The following is a 16,055-nucleotide window of genomic DNA, read 5'->3' on the forward strand; positions in this document are numbered from 1 at the left end:
TTGAATTTGGAATTTGGAAAAGGGATTCGTATCTAAGGCAAAGATAGATAGGCTACATCTTGGCAGAAGTATACGGCCAGCCAAGATATCACAAGCTGAGAAAACACATATAGGCAACAATTGTAGTCATTAGAAGTAAGTTTTAGCTGCTGGCTTATCAGTTGGCAATGTTTCTTGGCAGACTGATATAGCATCTAGCTAGCTGGCCACGGACACCTGCAAGGGAAGAATTCCAGAAGACAGAAGACAACACATTTAATTAGATAAACAAGAGCATCCTTGAGAATCAGTCTTTGTTTGAATTGCAACTGAAATGGAGAAATGAATGTTTAGAGGGGGTTGATGCAGGGTTGTTTCAAGCAGTTTGCCTGGCATGTAATGTCTGAGTAACTTGTTTGAAGGTAAATGGGAGAAGGATTTCTTAAAAAGAAAATGTGATGCAGTGGAAGTTTGGCTTGTTTTATGTTAAAATATATGAAAGATCACAAGAAGTTGGCTGAAGCCTTTGCTCAAGGTGCTAGGCAACCACTAAAAGGGAAGAGGTCACTTCTAGCAAGGATATACACCACTATAGATCCCTCAATACCAATGTACTCAAAGTAACTGGTCACAAATAGATTTAAGGCATAGAGTAAAACTGTTAAAAGGAAGTTTAAAGGACCTTGCCTTGTAGAGGTTGGCAGAGAGCCCCACAATGTTTTGCTAAAAACAGGAAGGAATGCAGGAGAGATAAGACAGGTGGCTCAAGCAAGGCCATCCTACATAAGAACATAAGAACAGCCCCACTGGATCAGGCCATAGGCCCATCTAGTCCAGCTTCCTGTATCTCACAGCGGCCCACCAAATGCCCCAGGGAGCACACCTGATAACAAGAGACCTCATCCTGGTGCCCTCCCTTGCATCTGGCATTCTGACATAACCCATTTCTAAAATCAGAGGTTGCGCATACGCATCATGGCTTGTATCCTGTAATGGATTTTTCCTCCAGAAACTTGTCCAATCCCCTTTTAAAGGCGTCCAGGCCAGTCACCATCACCACATCCTGTGGCAAAGAGTTCCACAGACCAACCTAAGAGTCTGAAGGGAATGTATGCCAAGAAATGGGTTTGAAGTTCTGCCAAGAGGGACAGCCCTGGATAAAATAATGTTATAGCATCCCCTGCTGGTTCCTGAAAACTTGTAATTTAATATGTTTAATTGTTTAATTTTATCTTATTTGGAAACCTGTAACTTAAAGCTAACCTATCAAGTGTCTCTAAGGCTATCTACAGCCTATTAAGAGTTAGCCCCATCTATGATGTCAAACTTCAGCCAATGGGAAGTTCAAATCTTCTAACAAAGAACCCAGAATGTTATAAAGGGTCTGGTTAACATTGATACTGCTCTCAATACTTTGGACAGGAGTCCCATGAGATGCCCGTCGCTAGCAACAAAATAAAAGCTTGCAAACGATCACCCTTCACTACCGAGTCTTGCTTTTTGGACCTTGCAACACCTGTACAAACATATTAAGATAAAGAGGCATATCAAATATGATGGGATATTTAATTCCCAGATAGAGAGAGGAACATTTACGCCTAGCATCCTCTGACAGAGCATCCCAGTCTTTCTTGAGCAATTTTGAAATTTTGAAAGTCTTGAATGACTTTCGTCTTTCATTTAAGTTTTCCATTTTTGATAGACCCAATTTACTTATTTTCATATCTATAGCATCATTCCGTTTTGACCAACAATGAACTTTTGTTTGCTTGTGTTTTGTTTGTTTTGTTTTTCAATCTAATAACAATTTGTTGTGTGAGCCTGGGGGTGCTCAAAGAGGGCATCTGTGCTATGTGCTTCTCATCTCATAATGTTTATGTGTGATGTGATGTGCACTCAACACGCTGTCAGTTTGCAGCACTTCCTTCCAAATTTGCTGCGGACAGTTGCCACTTTTTAATCGCCATTAATTTAAATGCCATTTAAATGCCATTTTACCCCTGCTAATTGGGTTTACCCCTGCTAATTGGGTAAGGCACTTTTTCAAGTGGGTGCTCCTTTTTTTAGCAGGGGGAGAGTAACTGGCCCACCTCACCACAGCACTGTCTGTTCTAGTGGCTGTCTGCTGGTATTCATTTGCATCTTTTTAGATTGTGAGCCCTTTTGGGACAGGGAGCCATTTAGTTATTTGATTTTTCTCTGTAAACCGCTTTGTGAACTTTTAGTTGAAAAGCGGTATATAAATACTGTTGTTCATAATAATAATAATAATAATAATAATAATAATAATAATAATAATAATAATAATAATAATTTTTTAATCGTGGCATGTGTCTCACTCTTGTAGAAGACTGTGCAGTATCTGGAATAGTCTTCTACAAAAGTGACTATGTATTTATTCTTTCCTATGGAGGGAACTTGTATTGGCCCACACAGCTCACAATGCAGTAGCTCTAGAGATTGGTTAGTACACTGCTCACTTTGCTTTGGGAAGGAGGGTCTGTCACCCTTTGTTTTGATGCTGTTTACACACCTGTTTGTGTGTCTGTCACAGGGCCTTTAGACCCCTGGCAAGATTCCTACTCTGTAGATTCAGGATGGCTCTGGTATCACTGTGTGGTCAAATCTTCTGTGCCATAGTTCAAGGCACTCTTTGTTGCTGCACTCTTGCGTGAGCTTGGCTTATTCACTAGCTAAATCTAATTCATAGATGCCTCCCTGTTCAGATTCTTGTGCAATGAACGTATTGTCCTTGATTAGGGAACATCTGCCACTGTGGAATTTGTGAGCCAATATTACCTAAACTGTGTGACACTTCAGAGCGTTCCACTTGTGCAGGCTCCACAAACAGGGTGACAAGATACAAGGAGGACAGAGCATCTGTACCTTTAACTATTGTATAAAAGAGGGAATTTTGGCAGGTGTCGCTTTTTAAACCCTTCCACATTGAGCTGCACCTGCTAAAATTCCCTCTTCTGTACAATGGTTAAAGATATATAGGAGGTTGTTGGTTCTCCTCCCTGGGCTCCCTTCCATCCACACAGGGGGCAACCTCTTGAGAAGGGGAGTAAAGATTGGCAAAATCACCCACAGAGTCTGTCCAAGCTGGGAGTTCATCAAGACGAAGCTGCTTTGCAGATTTAATTGGAGAATTGTTATGAGTGGGGAGTGTTTCTGTCTTCTCCTTTTCCCCATCGCTGAAACAGCGGAATCCAATGTAATCCTCCGTCAGGAAGTTGAGGACAGCAAAACCAGCAAGCCCGTTCTTCCCCAGAAAGTCTTTAAAATCGTTTTGCTTGAGAAAAAAGGCTCCCACTTGAGAGCCTCCACTTTTTGCTTGAGCCTCCACTTTTTGCTTGAGAAAAAAGGCTTAAATCTAAGAAAAATGGCAGAACACAGAGGGACCTCAGTAACAAGGTACTGTCTGGGAGCCATCTTGAAGCTCCTTCCTCATACAGCACAAGTGATCAGTGGAGTGGGGAAGCAGCGGCTGTAGGGAAATCTTCTTGCATTGGACTTTGGATCCTGCCAATGAGGAGGAGAACAACCAGTCCCCGGCAGGCTTGCAGGCTCCACCCCCAGCAGCCTAGTTCCCAGCTGTGCTCAACCTCCCCCGAGTCAGCTTGGAGAGCTATCGGCTTGTTCTCCCTTGCTCCCGTTATCAAATGAGAGCACTCTTAGCAATTTTAGTAGTTACTTCTCATTGCTTGACAACTAGAAATGCGATCTTATATATTTGCCAACAACTTAATGCCATTTTGGGACAATTAGATTCTGTAGAAGCTCAGCTTCTATCAGTGGTGTAGCCAGCAGGGGGTGGGAGGTGGTCCGCCCCAGGTACCACTCTTGGGGGGGTGACACCACAAATGCCCCAACATCGCTAACATTGGGGAGGTTCGGAATAACCCCATCATGCTATATACCGTTGCATGTGGAATTTCCAGCAGAATGCAATGCAGAACACTGGATTGAAATACCTCCTTTCCATCAAACATTATGGCCAAAAAACCGGAAACCAAAAATGCATGGAGCCCTATAGAAAATGAAACCGAGCCATATCGCGTGTTTACTCGCAAGTAGGTGAACTTGCCATAGTTTTTCGGAAAGGGCAGGTGGAGAGGAATCCAATGACCCAGAATGGTTCCTATCCAATGAAAGCATCCCCCAAAAAACACCCAAGAAGGAAGACCCTCCCTCCAAGCAAACAAATGTATTGAGCCCTATGGAAAGTGAAAGTAAGCCACACGGTTGCGTTTACTCACAAGTAAGTAAACGTACCTTGGCTCCTGGTCAAGTCAGGCAAAGGAGAATACAAGGCTGGCTGCATGGTCCCAATTTGATGAAAGTGGAGCTCAACAAATGCTCCAGAAGGCAGCATCCCCCAAGAATAAAACAGGCTTCAGCTGGTAAGGTCCATTTTATTTGTTTTTAGGCTTGTAAAGCCAGGTGGGCCTTGATAGTGCTATGCTTGAAATATAAGAATTTTCACTGAACTGGGCACTGGGGAGGGCTGAAAATCTCACTGATATTTTTGTGGGGGGAGAAGGGAGTTCTTGCAGGCAGGCTACAGAGAAAATTCACTTGGTGCAACAGGGTTGGTGTCCCCTTATTTAATTATTTGTTTTTCTTTAATTTAATTATTTATAATTATTTATCTTATTGTGCTTGATGGTGTCACTTCCAGCCATGACATCACTTCAAGTGGGTCCTGGACAGATTGTCATTCTAAAAAGTGGGTCCCAGTGTTAAAAGTTTGAGAACCACTGCCTTAACTCAAAACAGGTCAATTAGACATTCTTGGGGTGGGGGTGGGGTGACACCCTACTGACCAAAGTTCTGGAAATCATGGCTTTTAGAAATAATGCCATCATGTTATATACCATTTGATGCAGAATTTCATTCTTTGCTTGTGGGGAAATATTTACTGCATTTATTTTCTGGCCATTATTATTATTCATTTCAAATCCTGAGCTCCTTAGAGGAAGGGTGGTATAAAAATGTGAATGAATGAATAATTAATTATGTCATATGGGGTGACAAAAATTTATGGGCCCTGGGTATCAAATGACCTAGCTATGCCACTGGCTTCTATACAAGCTTTATCTAAGCTCTCTAAGATTTTTATTTGGTCCTCAAGAGGAAGATCTTTGAAAGAATTCAAAGCCCTGGAAACAATTTCATCACCATCATATTCTAAGTGCAAGATGAGGTCCTTGGAAGCAATCTCAGTAGAATAAGAAACAAATATCTTCAGGACTATCAGATGGCCTGTTGACTGGCAACTCTGGGAGTACAGCTCCATGCTGTTGTTTCGGGATATAATCCTCAGATGTCATACAACGGGCAGGGTCATCCGGAGGAACTTTCACAATAGATCAATGGAACCATGAGTAAACAACTTCTTTTTGCAACTTTAACCAGCTATTGCCTCTTTGTCTTTTTACTGATTAGCAGTCAGCTGGGTGAAGGAGGTTCCCTGCGGTGATACCCAAAGAGGGGTCTGCTGCTTACTCTATTCTGCTTCCTCCCATTGCCAAAGAGGAAACTATTTTACAGCCCAATCCTATGCATGTCTACTCAGAAGTCAGTCCCATTTGAGTCAATGGGGCTTACTCCCAAGAAAGTGTGGATAGGGTTGGGCTGTCCATCTCCTTCAACACTATCTACTCTGGGCAAGATTTATGCACAATACTTGTTGGATATGCTATCTAGGTGGTTGAAAGAAAACAATGTTATTGGCCTAGAACAAGCTGGCTTCCTATCTGGTAAATCCATTTAAATTATGACCATGTGGGAAGTTATCAACCTCAATACCAACTAATTTAGGAGTCCAATAAGGATTTGTTCTGACCCCTACACTGTTTAATTCATTTGTTAATGACCTGGCCCCTCACTTGTCCTTGATTGTTGCCCACCTTCCTAAATTAGGCAATGTATCACTTCTCCTCTTGTTGTACGCAGCTGACATGCTTTTAATGTCCCGTATGAAAATTGGTTGAATCATCTAATTATTTCTTGTATAGAATATTTAACTTCCAATAAACTGCAGCTGAATTTTGGGAAGTCCAAAATTATGGTTTTTGGTTCTCAAAGAAAACCAATTTCTTGGTCCTTTGGGGGGATGGCAATTCAACAGGTGAAAGAATTCAAGTGTCTTGGAATTTTGTTCCATCACAGGCACAACTGGACATTTCACTGTCATGCTGCTCTTCTTTCAAACCACTTATCAGCTCAAGCCACCCTGTGGTGTGTTTTTTTCCTGGGGCAATTCCAATATTCCAGCGATGGTGCAGATTTTTAAACCTAAGGTCCTGGCACGATTGCTGTTTGGTATCCCCATTTGCATTTCAGCTGTTTCTATCCTAGCAGAGCATGTTCAATCCAGATTTCTTTACAAGATCTTCGCAGAACCCCACAGTGTCCCTTACGCAGCCTTGTGCCTCAAAGATGATCTGCATAAGATTGAAACCGTGGCCTGGCTAAGATTCCTGAGATCCTGATTAAGGGTCTGCTTTGAGGCATATCAGAACATCGTGCTCAGAAATATCCTAGCTGATGCTACTCTTTCTCCAGATCTAACCCTTTCCTACAAAAATCTACAGGGGCTTGGCCTATCTCTTGACCTGGTTGGTGGGTTACATTTGTCTGTTGCCTTTAAACTCATTCAGACCCGTCTATTTGATATCGAAAAACAGGATTTACAAGCTGCAGCCCTTAAATTGTGTTCCCCTTTACATCTTGGGCTTTTGTGGCCCTCTAATTCTGGTTCAAGCTACTTTCCCTTTTTATTTTCTCCGCAGGATCGCAGAGCCTTTACATTGGCCAGATTTAATGTCGTGCCTACTAATGTTTTGAGCACCAAATTCAATTGGCCACTGAAGAGCTCTCAGACTTGATTTAACCACAACTGAGACCTTTAATCATATGTTATTTACTGCCCTCACCATACTGACCTACGTCACCAATTTTTATCCCCATTCCTGCAGAATTCTCAATACTGATACTGTTCATTATTTGTTGGATGGGAGAAATCAGTGCTGCAAGCTAAGTGTAGTGAGATGTTTGTATTCTGTGTTGACCAGGCGTAAATTTTTTGCTACTTCTGCTCCCCTGCATGTTGGTCTTGAATAGTGAGTGGTTTTGTGCCTGACTGTCTTGCTTTGCCTTGTTTGATGATTTTTAATCCTGCTCTTGCCTGTCTTTTGTTGTGTGCATTCTATGTTGTCCATTGCCTCTATTGCCTGGAAATTGTTTTATGCCAATAAAGGTTCAAGGTATAGGCACTCTGTCCTCCATTGTATCTGGTCACCCTGGCCGCAAAGCACCCACAAAGCGCTTTGCAGCAGCCTGCACCATCCACCAGCCGAACACAGCCATAAAGCGCTTTGCAGCAGCGCAAGCAACTGGCACAACGGTGGGAGGCCAGAGCCTTTCCCTGCACACCCATTGGACGTCAGGAGGTACTCTCTCTGCTTTCATAACTTCTGCCTGTAACATTCTGTGGACTTTCACGACCACCACCCCATTCTCTTTCATTATTTAGAAAGAGTAAGACTCCCTCCAGCTCTTGCGGCCCCTTCACTGCTGAGGCTGAGCTGCATCTCTACAAGGACCTTGTGATGCAAAGTGTAGCCTGATCAACATCCTGTGTTTCTGGGAAACTCACCACAAGGACCTATGCCTGCCGAGTGTGGCAGCTCTGAGTGTGTTCCTGCTTCCTGCCGGCTCCTCCTGTCAAGTGGGTCTTCAGCAAAGGCGGCCTGGCAATGAGATCGCATCCCAGCAGGCTGGAGTCCAGTCTCCTGGAACAGATCATTTTTCTGAAGTGCAATTCCTATAAGTTTGGCCAACGAGACAGTTGTGTTGTTCAAGAAATGAAACTAGTTCGTTCCACACATTTCTGAGTGAAGTGCAGTCACCGGGGCCTTGTGGGAGGATGGAGCTTCCCAGGTCCCTGCCCCTCTCCTCCCCTGGGTTGTGGCTACACTGGTAGCAGGAGGTTTTGATTAGTTTCCCCCAGGAAACTTGCTTCTTACATCCTGCAGGTATTCCCATTGGGTGTATGCTGAAGATGTCCGATGGACCTTGCTTGCTTGCATACTGGCAAGCAGCCTGGCCCTCCTGCACACTCCCCCTTGTGCCATCGTACATTTCAGAGTGCATATTGCTGCCACGTAGTGAAGGTCTGTGGGTCCCACCTGTACCGCTGGACACCACCACAAGGACTAATGATTCCCACAGGATCCGAAGTGCTGTAGTAGTCTAACTGCTGCTACTAAGTGTTGGCTAGTGGCTTCCTTACTGAATCCCCTTCGGGCCATACATATCGGACTACACCCCTTCTGTCTTTAAGAAATGGCAGGCCGCCTGTCACTCTGATCATCACACTGAGCCCACTGTCATTGCCTGGCTCGGATGCCTCCCTGGTGGTTTGTGAGGCTCAGCATAGTGTCACCATCTGTGGTGGGGTATACATACATACATAAGACCTTTATTGGCAGAGATAAAGGAATACAGAACAACAAACATCCGGAACACACAAACAAACAAAAAACGATAAAATAAAACAATCATAATCATCCAATACCCCCTCCCCCCATTCAACATAATATAGCTGAGGACCCAGAATTCCATCCTGCCAGTATCCCAGAAACAAAGTTGGCAACCTTGTCAAGAGAGTCAGTTTCCTCTATAGAAAGAAGAGTTTGTAATTTAAACGAATCCTCCCAACCCTGCATTTTGTTCAGCAGTGGAGCCAGACAGTTCTTACGAAGGGTGTCATGCAGTGGGCAATAAAAAATATATGATGTAATGTCTCCACACAATTCCTGTCACAGATACAACTTCTTCCTGAGTAGGGAATGCCACTAAACCTGCCCGCTAGCAGAGCTGATGGAAATGCATTGCATCTCACAAGGGAGAATGCTCTGCGAGCCTGCGGGCACTGCAGATGATAAAAAAAAAGAAGCCGGCTTCCCAAAACTGACTGGGATGTGCAGATGGAGAGGGGAGCAGATGCTGTTAGCTGCACAGAATAGCTCTTGACGCTCAATATCAAGCAATCTTTCCTTAGTAGTCCTGTAGGCTTCGCTTAAACCAATCGTACCCAGGCTTGCTGTGTGTAGTCCTATCGATTTAAGCTTGGTGAGTAAATCCGCAACCTCCACAGGCAGTACTGGATCAGGCAGAAGCTGGTACATTAGCCCATACAGGGCAGCATTGAAGAGGATTGTAAGCCAAAATTTTACTGATCTCAACCAAGCCAACGTTTTGAGCCTGATAAAACCCACTTCAAGACACATAGCAGAGTATGGAACACATCTGGGAAAACTAAGATCCTCCGCAGGAAGGAGGCCTGTATGCTCTCAGTTGAACGATTCAAGGCCTTATGCCAGATTGGGCAGCCATAAAGAACTTGAGAAAGTACCTTAGCCTTGAATACCTCTAAAGCAGCCAGGGCATATGTGTTACCTTGGCTAAAAAAACAAACAAACGGAAATTGTAAGGGATGAGACTTTTGCTGCATTTAGGACTGTATTACGATGAGAAACCCACAAATGCTTGTAGTGGAAATTAATGCCTAAATATCTGAATGTTTTTACCTGTTCCATTTTGTTGCCCATAAATGACCATTTAAATGGTTTCCAATAGTTGGCAAACACCAACATCATTTGCAACATCATTACATCAAAGGTTCTAAGATAATTTAAAAAATCGGTGTCATTTTCCTTGCTCCTCCATCCTGCAATATTCCAAGAAAGGATTCTCAAAAAGGGAGAGGCCAAGTCAGGAGAAGAGTTGATCAGTCAGTCTTCATTCATGGGCAGGTTCTCAGTTTCCAGGGGGGCATGTGACACATAGCTAGATGAGGCTAAGTTTGCCTCCATGGGTAGCACAGAATCGCTTGAATTAATAACATGGTCCCCGGGTGGAGTAGTTTCTGGTTCAGATTGATGATTCAAAGCTTGCTCTGGAAGAACCAAAGGATGTGTTCTGCCAGTCAGAGCTTCCTCATTAGGACTAATGAGTTCTGCTCTAACTTTATCCAGGCATTTTATTATTTTTACTTGTTCCATCCTTGGAAGGCTCTTGAAGGTATTGATAGCTCCTTCCACAATCTCATCTTCTTCTTGAGAAGGGGAGGGAGGCAAATTTCCTCCACCTGGAGGCTCCTTGTGGATCTCAGCCTGAATGGGCAACTTCCGAGGGGGTCTGCTTCTAGGGTTGATGTTTGAGGGTCTCATAGAGATGGGCTCTTTAAAGATGCAGAAGAACATTGGGTCAATATAGTGTCAATTCCTGCCAAACCATCTCAATTTTTTTGACCATCTGTAATTGCTTTTGTCGATGGAGAACTCTGTATGCCTCCAGAGCCTCCCTGGTTAGCGTGTCCTCGTCTATATCCAGCTGGAGCAGCAGGTCCATGGACTGGGAACTTGTATCACCGCTGTGAGAACTAGTATTCTGAGGAGGCGTTGTAGCTTGGGAAGAAGCATTAGGCAAACACTGCGTGATATCACCAGTGTCTGAGATCTCCTCTAAGCTGAACACAGGATTCCTCAGAGGATGATTCCTGACACACACTGTGTCTGAGGCAGGCAACTCATCCTGTACCACTGTGGTTGAGTTTGTAATCCTCACAGGGCACCTAGGAGTGGCAGGCATTGTCTCCATTGGGCAATCTATTTCTGTGTGTGCACTGCTGGTGTCCAAAAGTGCACATGATTTGCAAAGAAGGCCATTTTGGTCTACTGATGCAATTGACTCCAAGGATACAGCAGTTCCAGTTGTAATCTGTCCATTCAGAGACCCAGGCAGGTCATCTTGAGGTCTGAAGGTCTTCTTCCGTGACGGCAAATTTACTGGACAATGGGTGGAGGCTTGGGAACTGGTGATTGAGCCTGGGAGCTGCTGCTAGGTGCTGTGCTCTTCCTTTTAGGCTTTCCGTTCCCAGCTTCTGAGTGTTTGACATTAGGCAAGCTGTATGCATCCTTGGGTGCTTTGCCTTGTTGCACCGGAAACGAGGCTTTTAGCTTCAGTAGTAGACTGGCAAAGCTGTTGGTGGCCACTTTCATATCAGAGACTGTTGACCTAACATCCAAGTGCAATGAGGACCAAGGATCAGCTGTGTTTTCAGCACGCTGATTAGACTTATCACCTGACTGAGGGCTGGGCATCTGGCCAAAATTGGTCAGCCTTGGAATTGCAGAAGAAACTGATAGTGAAGGCTTCAGATGGTTTCTCTGGAATAGTGGATTAGTATGGATTTCACCAAACACCCGGTTTTGGAAGATACCGTATTTTTCAAGAATGTACTTCCCCTCATGAAGCAAGCGAGGAATCTTGTGAGTCTTGAATTTCAACAAGATATGGGAACATTGTGGCATTTGGTGCCACCAAGGGAGCCTGATCAATTCAATTAAATCAATGTTGTGTACGTCAAGACAGAGTAGCCTGGATAGTGGGTCGAGTGCTCGTGGTTTATTTGTCCATTTTCCCCAGTTAAGGGCCGTGTGCCAGATCACTAACATCAGTTGGTTTCTCAGCAAGCGATGAGTCCAATTCACATGGGCTTCTGAACTCACCCCTTCTACAGACAGGAGCGGGTTTCTTGGATGTCTGAAGTGAGTGTCCAAATGCTGTGCAGGATGGGAGGGTGAGAGAGGAGGGCTCTGGATATCCTTATGGAACAAGTCCAGCTTGGATAAAATAGAGTTGAACTGCCGGCAGATGTATACGATTGTATTCCCCATTGTTATGGAATAATCTCCTAAAACAGTTAAAAACTGATTACTAGTAGCACTCTCTTCCTGTAGCGAGAGCTTGTCCTGTAGAGAGGGAAAATGTGGTGACTGTGAGTCGTAGATTTCTCCCAGCTGGGAGGAGGGGGTCACTGGTCACTCCCTTCTGACTCCACTACAGTGTCTTGGACATCAAGGACAGCAAACGTATTAGAGGAGATAAGATTAGGCTCACTCACATGTAGCACCAGGAGAGTTCATCCAGGTGTCTCTGTTTTGAGGACTTGCCGGGAGAGTTACCATGATCTGAATGGTTTCTCTGTCTCCTCTTTTTCCCCATGGCGTCCGCGTTTCAAGATTTGCAGTAACAATCCACTGTAATCCATGCATAGCTGTAAACAAAACAGGAGCTGCCAGTGTCTTTCGGCTCAGGGACAATTTCTAAGACCTCCCAGACAAGAAGTAAACCAGAAGTCCTATCTAGGGAAGAAAAAATGTAGAAACAACTAGGAGCGGCCGGCAGAGATAACCTACTAGGCGGCCATTTTCCTCCTCCACCCAAGTTACCACTCCTGGTGGGGTATAGTGATGTGTACTGTGGTGGGGGGGAGCTCTCAGACTAGCTGCTATTGCTCTTCCACTAGGCCCACTCACTCCTTCCTAGAGCTGTTACCCATCCACCCCTTGTGACATATCCTAAGATGTCAGCCCTGCCTGTCCTGGCCCCTCCAAAGTGCCTGACTCTCTGCCTCTCACCCCCATGAGGTGAGAGGCAGTTCCTCACCCCCATTGCATTCCCTGTTTGCCACTGACTTCAATGCACAACCCTCTGCTCACTGCTCTGGGAGGGAGCAAGCCCCATGGAATGCAGTGGGACCATGCAGTGCTTGTACTGACCACCAGAAGTAACTGGCAATGATGTCATTGCCAGAGCTGAACTGGGAGGCTAGATGCAGCACAACAAAGAAACAAACACTGGTGAGAGGCTCAGGACAGGTGGGAGGGCTTTTTGCAGAAGGTGAAGAGGAGCACATGCTAGAACTCTGCTCACTGAACCAAACCTCCTCCTACTGCTTGTTGTGTTACACTGCTGGTCCTGCTGCCAGGTGGTGGCGGTCTGGGGGTCCCGTTTGTACCACTGGACACCACCTCAAAGACCAACAATTTCTACAGAAGCTGAAGTACTGTAGTAGCTGCTGCTAAGTGTTGGCAAGTGGCCTCCCTGCAGACTATCAGAGTACATCCCTTCCGTCTTTAAACAACGCAGGCTCCCTGCTGTCATTCTGATCATTTCGGGCCCTCCCATCTCCTGTCTGCCTACTCCCCCTCATTCCACTATTTCACTTTATTGGGCAGCAGAGAGGGAGCATCATGGCCCTCTCCTCTCCTCCCCTGGGGTTCGGCCATGCTGGGGGCAAACGGCCTCCCTTGTGCCACCTGGCACTTTTACAGTCATTGGAGGAAAGAAGTGCATTGACATGCCCCTCTCATCTCCTCTCCTCTCCTGGGCTTTGGCCGCGCTGGTGGCAGGAGGATGTACTATTTTCAAAGGATTTTGAGTCAAACCCCCCATGCCGTCACTCACGTTCAGCATTCTGCAGGCAATCACATTGGTGTATGCTGAAGATGCCTAAATGGAAACTTAGGGCACAATCCTAACCCACTTGCCAGCACTGACATAAGGGCAATGCAACTCCAAGGTAACAAACATTCCCTTAGTTTGAGAAGGCCTCCGCGTGTGCCATCCAACTGTAGGATGCAGCACACATCCCATTGACAGAGCTATGCCAGTCCTGGAACGTTGGTTAGGATTTGGGCCTTATTTGCGTACTGGCAAAGCGCCTGGTCTCCCTGCCCACTCCCCTTCATGCCACCATACGTTTCAGACTGTATTTATTTGTTTGTTTGTTTGTTTGTTTAGCGTATGGCATATACTACATGGACATATATCAGTTAGATCAAATGTCAGTGTCCAGTTCATGCAGCCATTCAAGGACAGTTACCTTCAAAGAAAAAGTCAGACCATGGGCCAGTGTACGCCCTCAGTTTGCAGCCAGACACAATGTGGTACATGGTTTGGTGGGAGAACCCGCAATCACTAACAATCACCCGCAGTCTCTAATCACAGTAAGTCCATGAATGGTTCCAATTATCCATAAAAAATTTTACTTTGTCTTTAATAACAATTGTAAGTTTTTCCATTATCCATCAAAACCTCTTCCTCCTGACATTGATCCTGTTGTATATCTTCTAATCTTCCCTCTTGTCCTCCCAAATCCTCCTGTTCTTTAAATTTCTGCATAAAGTCTCTTGCCTTTTGAACTATATCCAGCCAGTAGTTTTTTTGTTGCCTATAAACCTGGTCAACTTCTGAGCCAATGATTTGTTCATCTGTTTATAAATACCGAGCTGGAACCTGTACCATTCCTTGTCTCAAATCTTCTCCAGCTTCTCTGACATTCTTTGGTACAGCGCTCAGTCTCAATGTTTTTTCTTTATTTACTTGTTCTATCAAAGATATCATATCCAATGTTTTCTCTTGTTCTGAACTCAGGATTTCCATACTGCAATCAGTGATATTGACTTCGTTCTGGATCTCCTGTGTCTCTTGTTTAATATGTTTGACTCCAGTTGATCCATATCTTGTCTCAATTCGAATTTCAGGTCTTTAAGTTCTTGTTCAACTGAGTATTTTTAATTCAATTTTATCCTGAAACTGCTGAAACAGGCATTCCAGAAATTCCGCACTCAGTTCTCTCTTTGGAGTCTGTATTAGTAATCTTGGCTGTTTTGTTTGTTCTTTTGCTTTCTCCATGGTATTGGCTCTTCATTCCAGTTTTCATCAGCAGATGTCATTTCTAATTCAAACAGTTCAAGAACTCTACGTTTACACACTCCATGGTTTTGAAATAAAGTTCTTCTGGTCTATAGTTCATATACTCTAATTTCGTAAGCTATGACATATCACATAAAAGATATAAACACCCTAGATATCGTAATCATTAAAGCCAATAAAAAGTCATTAATCAGTAGAAAAACATTCTAATAAAGCACTTGGAGACCATTCAGCCACTAAAAACATTCGAAACACCTCCTCGTCGCCACGCCTGCTGCACACATTCTCGATGTTCCATTCCTTCTGACCGATAAGAGTTTCATCTCATTAAAAGTGTTTCAAGATCCTTTAATTAGCAGTCTCTTAATCTCTTGTTATCCCTTTGATCCAGGGAAGTCCTCTGCTGCAAGCTGTCAACAGCAGTCAGGTTTAAGTCTTGTGGTGCTTTCCCAAGCAGGAAAGTTCAGCCCACCATGCATGTTAACTCCCCCATGTGATCTCCGACTTATAGGTGAGTTTCTATGGTATATTAAGAACTGTTTTGATAAGGCAGAGCCATGATTGGATTGGATTCAAGCCCTCTCTTGCACAGTCTTTGGAAGGTTGCCGTGACCCCCCCCCCCAAAATGAGGCATCGCAACCCTTTTGGGATCATGACCAAAGAGCTGAAGAACACTAAAAACCTATTTCCTTAAATAAAACTCTGACTTTTGCATACAAGCTTCATGTGAAGCTTCTTATCTGGTCTTCCCTGCACAATGCACCTTTCGCTGTTTCATCTCTGCCAACGAATAGGAGAGGAACTGCAGCCTTCCCACTCTCAAGAACCTCTGATTCTGCCATCTCATGTTGATACCTCACTGTCCTGATTGCACAATGACTCTGGTCCTGATTGAAAAGGACGAGCTCTTGTACAAATGTTGAGCAACATTTGCAGGCAGAGAAGAGCAACTCAGAAAAGGGAAGGAAGACGGTGTACTCTCTTGCAAAAAACAGTGTCTGGGAGAAGTTTGCAGAATCACTTGCAGGTAAGTCACTGGCACTCGGCTCCCTCTCCACTCCCTCTAGGCACATCCAAGGTGTAAGCCAGTGGGGGAAATCCCAGATCTCTCATATCTTTGCTTCTCTTTCACCTGCTTGAGCCATTCGAATGAGCCAGAAGCCTCTCTGATGCCTCAGCATCCTGAAGGCTGCATTCTGAAAGAGGCTTTTCCTCCAAAGGCAGTAGCCACGCTTGCCCTATAGTGCAAGGCAAAGGAAAGTATCTACAGAAGTTACATCAATTGGACAATTTCCTTATAGACTCCTTGTCAGCCTCTTCCCCCTCCCCACCCAACATCTCCAATGTTTCACCTGGCTAATGTGCCTTGTATTTATTCCATGCATTTTCCCTCTATTGGGTTCAATGAGCAGCTTTCAAAAAAACATCTTTTATTCTTACTGATTACTTATGAGGAAAGATTGAAGGAACTTGGATTGTACAACTTGGAGAAGAGAAG

This window comes from Tiliqua scincoides, chromosome 2, assembly GCF_035046505.1.
Source record: "Tiliqua scincoides isolate rTilSci1 chromosome 2, rTilSci1.hap2, whole genome shotgun sequence".
Lineage (NCBI taxonomy): Eukaryota > Metazoa > Chordata > Lepidosauria > Squamata > Scincidae > Tiliqua > Tiliqua scincoides.